Raw genomic sequence first — 9,467 nt, 5'->3', positions numbered from 1 at the left:
CACTGCTATGTGTTTCCATGCTGCTCTCTTTCTCAACACCAGCATGGATGCCACCCACAGAGCCCTTTCTCAGACTCTGCAGTAGATATAGTCATTTGTGGTGATATTGTGTTCCCCAAAATATTGTGCACCCTAATAAACTTATCTGGGGTCAGAGAACAGAACAGCCACTAGATACAGAGGCCAGAAAATGGTGGCACTCACACCTTTAATCCCAGCATTCCGAAGGCAGAGATCCATCCGTGAGTTCAAAGCCACACTGAAAACAGTCAGGCATCATGACTCACGCCTTTAATTCCAGGGAGTGATGGCAGAAAGCAGAAAGGTATTTAAGGCGTGAGGACCAGGAGCTAGAACCTGGTTAAGCTTTTAGGCTTTCGAGAAGCAGTTCAGCTGAGATTCATTCTGGATGAGGACTCAGAGGCTTCCAGTCTGAGGAAACGGGATCAGCTGAGGAAACAGGAGCAGCTGAGGAATTGGCAAGGTGAGGAAGCGGTGGCTTGTTCTGCTTCTCTGATCTTCCAGCTTTAACCCAATACCTGGCTCTGGGGTTGATTTTATTAATAAGACCTTCTAAGATTCGTGCTCCAGTCATTTTTGCAGTTGGTGGTGAAGTGGGTGTCCCTCAGCGCCTGTGTCAGTTTTAAGTGACAGAAAAGGAAATACTGTCGTCAGCGCTCATCGGAAAAGTCCCTTTGGGGCTCAGTAGCAATGTTACCTGTTGTCACTGTTGACTGGGAGTTTTAGTGAGTCCCACAGGAATCACCACATGGTACAAGAGAAATCAGGACTCCTCTTGGGGTTCTTAGTCTCATAATAAAATAATTTAATGACAGAGACTCAAACAGAGGGTTGAGAACAATTTTATTAGAGTTTAAAAGAAATCCTCAGGCTGGCTCCGGGGTTAAAAAGAGTGTACTGCCCTTGCAGGGGACCTGAGTTCAGTGCCCGGCGCCCAGGTTAGACCGTTTACAACTGCAGCTGGGAGAGCTGATGCCCCAGTCACCCTCATTCACATGCACATACCCACACACAGATCTATAGGCATCTCACACACAATTAGATATTAAGTATAGAAATCCTAGAGAAAGAAGGAAGACCACAATAAGAACAGCCCCCCCAACCCCCCTCGCAACCCCCCCTCGTAGAGCAGGAAAGCTAAATCTTGGCAGCTGCCCAAAGGAGGAGAGTGGAGAAGAGAAGGAAGGTCATGATGTTAAGGCAGCATAGAGGCTCAGTCAGACAGCAGACAAAGAGCCACGTGGTGGGGAGGCAAGCTTTAGAGAGAGAGTAAGGGAGCCCAGAGTACCAGAAGAAACATGCCTAGGCTCTGCAGCACCCAAAGAAATAGACAGGAAGAAAAAGGGAAGCTAGGCCTTTCTGAGTCCAGACAAAGGTGGACAGACAAAACAGAACCTCACAGTGGTTAGTAGGACTGTGGCAGGAGGTGGAAATCCTGAGAAGGAAAAGTACAGTATCTCATGAAAGGGCTAATTATTCCTCCCTTCTCTTAGTGCGGCTTTGGGTGAGCTTGCCTCCCAGGGGTGGTCCCTTAGCCAGGTTATCAACCTACCCAGTTGAATGTTAAGGTCTCTATCTAGGCCAGGGATTTCATTTTCTTGACCAGAAGAGAGGGTTTTACACACACACACACACACACACACACACACACACACACACACACTGGCCCTTTCTACTGCTGTGATCTCACTATTGCATTTTGACAGTTATTCTATTTGTTGCTGTTAGATTAAAAAAAAAATCTCAATTCTGTTTGACAGCAAGATGATTCTCAGCTTCAAGTACAGGAAGAAGAACAGCTGTTTTCCTCACAAATGCCTCAGAACTCACTGGGACCCACCAGCCTTCACTGATTGACTCTGGTAGAGTTATATGTCCTTCCTAAGCTGATTATTAGAACTACAACGGTCACTTTGGATGTCTTGAATCAAATGTCGTGATAAGTCGCCTCCCCTGGAGTCACAAAGACTGAAAGTAAGAGGTGAGTTTCCCAGTGCAATGACTGTTTCCACAAAATGGACACAGGAAAGCTAAGTGTGACAAAGCACACATATGCCCACTGGGGACATGGAACATGGATGCCACGGTTCCTTCTCAAGTGGTGCCAACTTCATGACAGACTTGGTCAGAGTTTGGGTGAGAGGGATGAACAGGGAAATAGTTGCAAAGAGGAATGAGGCAGGGTCTCTGTGCTCAGGTAGCCCAGCCACTGAAATCTTGGTTTGGTCAGATCTGCAGACTCAGCAAAGGTGGAGTTGATGAACAGGATCTTCACAAGTCTTGGCTTCACTGTGCTCCAAGAAGCCAGTACCCAGAGATGGTACGTGAGAAGATTCTTGTTTTCAACTCTCTTTACGATGTTCGTTAGTGAGTTGGGGTCGTCGGTGGGCTGGGAGTGAGTTGGTGTAGCCAGTGGACTAGGTGTGAGTTGGTGTGGTCAATGGACTGTATGTGAGTTGGGATGGTCAGTGAGCTGGGAGTGAGTTGGGGCGGTCAGTGGGCTGGGAGTGAGTTGGAGTGGTCAGTGGGCTGGGAGTGAGTTGGAGTGGTCAGTGGGCTGGGAGTGAGTTGGGGTGGTCAAGGAACTGGGTGTGAGTTGGGGGTGGGGCTAAAGATTACTGCTTAGTCATTGACCAAAGGTCACTCAGTAGTTGTCAGGAAAACCTTCTGTATAAGAATAACTGTTCATATGGATGGCTGTTTCAGGACTGTAGATCCCTGGTTCTTACAAATGGGTCAGAGAGCGTATCACATATCTTCCCCAAAGTACTTAAATACAAATAATCCTAGCTAAGTAAATAAGCAGATAATAAACATTTTTTCATTTATAATTTTGTTGACTGTGATCTGTGTGGGACAGAAAACTCTTTTCTTATTCACTCTCTAGGTTCAGAAAACATAATCAGTCGGTTCAATGGTATACTAAGTGAGGGCCGAATCTGCCACATAATGAATGTGCATGGATCAGAAAGGGGAACAGAGGCTACAAAGCCACGGAAAACACAGACATTTTGAAGATATGCATTTTTGAAGCTCTAAGGACCATCAGGAAGATGTGGAAACCTAAATAATATAGGGCTGATGACTTTGAATAAGTTCTGGTTGTCAGAGGTAAATGCTTCTGTACTCACAACCCAAGGAGTTTACAAACCGAATCAGTATACATCTTCTGAGGTCCTACTGTGTGTAAGTAACTTTTAAAAGCTTTGTGAGATAAAAAAGGGGGGATTTCCCCCCTGTTAAAGAAGTAAAGAAAACTCAAGTTGAAGATATAAGATTTATAAGTATGAAAACCTAATAAAGCGGTGAGCAGAAGTAAGCATTAATGATAGACAGCAGAGGGGAATCAGCAAATGAACCATCCGAATAGCTGTGGTAACCTTTTAGAAAGGAGTGATTAGTTCAAGGTAGTGAGATTGAGGAGCCTCTTCCTAAAGAGGTGGCCAGACTTTGGTCTTGGGAGTTAGGACTGAATAGGGTAAATAGCCTAAGGAAAAAGAGGTGAAGACAAGGGTCACATTATCATTGGAGAGAATGAGTGGACAATTAATTGGAGTTGATGTTCTGTATAGGGGAGTGGAGAAGGCTGTAAGGCCCTTGAATGCTGGCCTGAAGGTTTTAGATGTGATCCAGTGAGTGATGGGGGATCACGAAAGGCTTCTAAGTGACAAAGTGGGGTCATCAGTTGGTGTTTGGTGTGTGTGTGTGTGTGTGTGTGTGTGTGTGTGTGTGTGTGTGTGTGTAAATATTTAATATAGTTGTTGGGAAAAGAATGGCAGTATTAGATAAGACAAGAACAGGTATGCCTTAGATTATATGCTGATAGACAGTAATTGATATTAGAGGTAAGGAAGACATTAAGGTTTTAAAAAAGTAGTACTAGAAAAAGTAAAAAAAATGCCTTTCACCTTGTTGTGAGTAGGAATATAATCAATATCATGAAATTAAAATCAGCAAGGTTTGGTCACAACTAGATGTTTTCTAGAGAAGAGGTGAGAGACAAAATTGAAATCCGGTGGTCCTAAAGGATTGATATGATGGAGGAATATGGAGAAGAGGAGGAAAGACAGTGTGGGCCTCAGGAGAGGAATTTAGGACAGATGTGGACATTTTGGTGAAGGTCCAATGGCCAGGTAATGTGTCCAGCATTATTCTGGGGGCTTGTGAGGTGAGAGGTCGTCCGCAGAGAGGAAACATTAGCAATGAAAGGACAAGGCAAATTCTAAGAGGAACAGGGCCGAAGCCTGAACTAAATCAGAGAAAATGTAAATGGGATGAGGGGGGCGGGAGAGAAGCTGCCAAGGAATATAGGATAGTCCTATCACTCTAGAAGATCCCTCGTGTCTCTTTGCAATCAACCTTAATCCTCACCTCCACCCCAGTTTCTCTCAACTACTTTTCTAGAATTTTCCTATATGAGAAATCACATAATATGTAATCTTACATGAGGCTTTTTAAAATTTTGCACAGTTCTTTTAAGCTTTACATTCTTGAAACATTTTTTAAATTATATTTTATTTATTTATTTATTTATTTTGTGAGCGTGTTAATGTGTATGTGGTGGTGGAGGATGCGTATTCTGGGATGGACTGGTGGAGATTAGAGGTCAACTTGCAGGACTTGGTTCTCTCCTCTGAAGGCAGATTGCCAGGCTTGGTGGCAAGGGTCTTTACCCACCGAGCCACATGGCTAACCTTTCAATACATTCTCGCTGCAAGAGTAGTTCATTCCTTCTTAGTGGTGAACAGTATTTCATCATATTACCATGTGTTTATCTACAGGCCTGTGGATGGGCATTTGTGTTGTTTCTATTCTGGGGCTATTATAAGTGATGGTTCTATGAACACCCCAGGAGAAGTTTTTATACATTTGTTTTCACTTCATTTGGATGGATATCTAGGATAGCCCGGCTCCCCACTCTCATCAGTGGAGTGAGTGTGTGTGTGTGTGTGTGTGTGTGTGTGTGTGTGTGTGTGTGTTCATGCTTAATCCTTCAGGTATCCAGTGTTTACCTCTTTCTAATGACCGTGTAGTTGAGTCTCTTCTCATGAATTTTGTACATATATGGTAAAATGTTTCTTCAAGATATTGTACATTAAATTTATCAGATTGTTGTATTAATTTTTGTAAGAACCCTTTACATATTTATGGAATTCTTTATCTCAACTTCCTTCCTTCCTCCCTCCCTTCCTCCCTCCCTCCCTCCTTCCCCCCTTCCCTTCCTCCCTCCTTCCTTCCATCCATCTTCCTACCCCACCCTCTTTCTCTCTATCCCGACATAGCTCTCCTTACACCCACCCCACCCTCACCCACACACGGACTCTTTCTTCTTTTCTTCAGGTGCATATTTTGAAAAGCTGATATTTTAAATCACAATGAAGTCCAGATAAATAGATTTTTGAGGATTTGCATTTTTCGTGCCCTACTGAAGAAATACACTTACTTCAAGTTTGTAAAGATTTTTAATGTTATTTTGTAGAATTGGATATTGTTTTCATTTGGGGTTATTTTGTATTATAATACAAAGATTGAAATTTATTTATCTGTAATTAATATCCATTTATTTATTTATTTATTCATCTATTTATTCATTTATTTATTTATCTTTACACTAATATCCACGGCCCACTTTACTAAAAAAGTACCTCGAATCAGATTGAAACCTGAGGTAAAGGGTTTTAAAGATCTGAAAGCTCTAGTTTTTCTTTCCACCGTATGACACAATGTCTTCTTTAAAAAGACCTGGACCAGTTCCCAAAGTTAGAAACTGACTACTAAAAAGGCGCTCACGGATCTGGATCCCCTGGCGATGGCTGTAACATTGCATAGACCAGCAAAGCCGGTAACGGGTGTCGGACACGGGAGATTTGCTGCTCTTCTTCACCGGGGACTCCGTGGCGGCCGAGGCACTGTAATAAAAGGCAAGCTGACAAGAGAAAACGGTGCATTTAAAACCAGAGACATGAGTTTCATGTGAGGTAGGGCTCTCAGGAGTGAAGACACAAGGAAACCTCCATATTCTTATTCGGCTTTTGTCGAAGAGGTGAAAAGGTGTGGAGGAATACAGTCAGACACAGAGGGCACTGTGTCATGTCCACTGGTCATAAACCAGGGGGACTTAGCAAGGCCAGTTCTTCCAGATCCTTCTGTGTGTCCCTGTCTTCAGAGAGGAGGACGTCTCTTTCTTCAAGGTGTGGTGAGGGGAGTTCTCACACCAGGGCTTTGTGATGTACTTCAGAGGGGAGCCAGAGAACTCTTTCTAGGTGTCAGGGCCTGTATCAGGGCAGGAGCAGAAGGCCCAAGTGATCTTCCTGTGTATGTTGAGTTTCCAATTGCCACAGTGCCGTAGTTTGGACTGGTAAATCCTAAACCTCATTGCAATCTAAATATCTACCCATGGGAGGCAGATTAGATGAAAGGATATTCATGCAGCACACAGTAGGTTATTATAACCAATAAAATATTGATGATCTACATATAGGAACAAAGAAAAGTCCTCCTGATGGACGTCAAGGGAACATGTGTCAGTCACAGAAAAGACACCTGATATGTTAATGCTGCAAAACCAAAATAATGCTAGTTATAATCGTTCATGTTTACAAAGTAAAGGGAGATATATGCATAGATTTCTTTGGGTGCCGGGATTCCAGCACCTTTTTTTTTTTTTTAAATAGATTTCTCTTTTAAAGATATAAGTGACCTTTAAAGTCAGGGAAGCATTTCTTTAGGAAGAAAACCATGTAGTCTGGCACAGAGTGTGAGGATTCCTGTAAATGTGGCTTAACATATCAGTGGATAATATCTTTATCTCAAATACTTTTAGATGGTGTGAACTTTAAGAAAATCCACTTATAGCTTAAATCTGGCTTTCCCAAGTTAAAGAGAGCCACAAAAGGCTTACTGTCTCAAGGACTGAAGGGAACAGACATTTGAAGCTTCATTTCCATTAGGATGCAAATTGGAATTAAGGTTATCCATATGGCGGTGTGTCTAACTTCCCCCGGTCTCTTTCCAACCCAAATAAGAGATAGTTTCTATTTCTAAATTCTTGAATGATGTCATTCTTCATAACGATAAGTATATGTGAAAAGCTCTACTTTTCTATCAGTAGATAAGTGCGTCTGATCACTCATTCGGCCATATGGTGTAATGAGACACTAATCTAGAAAGTTGCATTTCCCCAGAACACATTCTGTCTTCAGCCGTCCACGTCCAGCCGCCCAGCTTTTCAGAAGATGACTCTCAGGCACTGACAAAGTTTTAAAGAAGTTCAGAACATGCAAAGCACATGGGAGACAAGAAATATTGGGGGAGTAAGTAGGAAAGTCAGAGCGGAGATGGGCTGGAAGGTTCCACAGAGACAGTGTACCCCAGCAGCCCAGAAAGGGAAGCAGAGCAGAACATGGCTGTTCATATCAGAACCAGAGTTCTTGTATAATGTATAAAAACAATACTGATTTCTTTTTAAACAGGAAGAGGAAAAAGAAAAACCAAACAAACAAAAAAAACGAGGAAAAGCGAACACATTGACTCTCTGTGACCGAAGCAAACAGTATCTTAACTTCAGGAGCCCTGATAGCTTTTTAAATGTGAAAATAATTAGAATCCCTAGAAATACCTTATTTATTATATAACAAACCTTTATTACTTCTTTTTCCAACATGAAGAAATTGAAACTTGGATCTTGAGTGTTAAGAGTATAGATTTGGGGCTGGAAAGATGGCTCAGAGGTTAAGAGCACTGACTGTTCTTCCAGAGGTCCTGAGTTCAATTCCCAGCAACCACATGGTGGCTCACAGCCATCTGTAATGAGATCTGGTGCCCTCTTCTGACCAGCTATCATACATGCTGTATACATAATAAATAAATAAATCTTAAAAAAAAAAAGAAAAGAAAAGGCAACTACTGATGGGAAAAAAAAAAGAGTATAGATTTGGAGGCTGGAGAGATGGCTCAGTGCTTAAGAGCACTGGCTGCTCTTCCAAAGGACCTGGGTTGAATTCCCAGCACCCACATGGCATCTCGTCACTGTCTGTAACTCCAGTTCTGGGAGATCTGACACCCTCACACAGACATACATGCATGCACACCACTAATGTACATATGATAAAAATAAATCAGTCATTTTTTTTTTTTAAAGTACAGATTTGATCCCAGGCCTTTTGATGAAAATCTGGTGCCATCAAGGATTTCCACCTCCTAACTTAAGATTGACTGATAAAAATAGCCAAGAAAGCTGTTAGAGGGTAGAAGAAAAGCTATAGGTGAGCCGCTGTGGTGGTTTGAATAAGAATGGCCCCATAGGCTCACAGAATGCTTGGTCATCAGGGAGTGGCCTGATTTGAGAGGGATTGTGGCCTTGTTGTGGCCTTGCTGGAGGAAGTGTGTCACTGGGGGTGTCTTTGGGGTTTCAGAAGCCAAGCCAGTCGCAGTGACTCTTCTCTTGTTGCTGCCTCTTGTGGACCTGGGTGTAGGACTCTCAGCTACCCCTCCGTTACCATGTCTGCCTGCATGCCACCATGCTTCCTGCTGTGATCATAGTGGACTAAACCTCCAAAACTCTAAGTCAGCCCTAATTAAATTATTTCTTTTATAGGAGTTGCTGTGGTCATGGTGTCTCTTCAATAGAACGTTGACTAATACAGCCACATAGTTTACAAATAACATACACTTCCCCCATTACATTAGACCTTCTGCTGGTTGGTTTGTTGTATTCAGCAAACTATATAGAAAGGCTACAGAACTGAAGAGCGTGGATCTGGCTACTGCATAATGAGAGTTACATTAGTATGAGATGAGCCAATCCAGTGAGTGTATATTGCATCCTGCAATGATAAAGGCACATGGTAAGACTCATCACATTCACATTCATTGCTACTATGCAGAGTTTTGGTGGTGATAGTAGGGACCAAGCAAATGGCACAGGGTAATTTAGTGACAAGGAACTCTTACGTGTAGGCAAGAATGTGTGGAAATGTTATATACAAAAACACATGTAAAGTAAGTGATATTTAGCACTTGCTAATGTGCCATCCATTTATTGAGCTAAAAAATAAGAGTAGGTGAGAAGAGCAGTTGCTATGCCGCTTTGCACACAAGGAAAATGATTCCCACGGGGCGGGTGGCTGTGTCTAACCAACAGGTATATGATCTTACCTCTTTGGGTCTTAGGTGTTTCTGCTGTTTGTTTTAAGGCTTCATTTGGACAAGTTCATCTTCTTGTTTTAATAGAGGTAGAATCATGTCTCTGCCAAAATAGACGAGTAAATTAATGACTACCTTGTCAGAATCTCCTTTCCTAGAATGAATGTAGCAAGTTATAACATGTAGTGTTATAGCCAAGGTATGATTACCTCTGAGCAGTCCTGTTGTGCCTGAGGATGTAATACCTGGCTGGTACAGCATGGGGGATGCACACTTCATCAACTTGTATGAAAACCATACAA

The sequence above is a fragment of the Peromyscus californicus genome, unplaced genomic scaffold (genome assembly GCF_007827085.1).
Source record: "Peromyscus californicus insignis strain IS unplaced genomic scaffold, ASM782708v3 Scaffold_18__1_contigs__length_77618521, whole genome shotgun sequence".
In the NCBI taxonomy this organism is placed as follows: domain Eukaryota; kingdom Metazoa; phylum Chordata; class Mammalia; order Rodentia; family Cricetidae; genus Peromyscus; species Peromyscus californicus.
Note: the sequence above shows the minus strand (reverse complement) of the source record.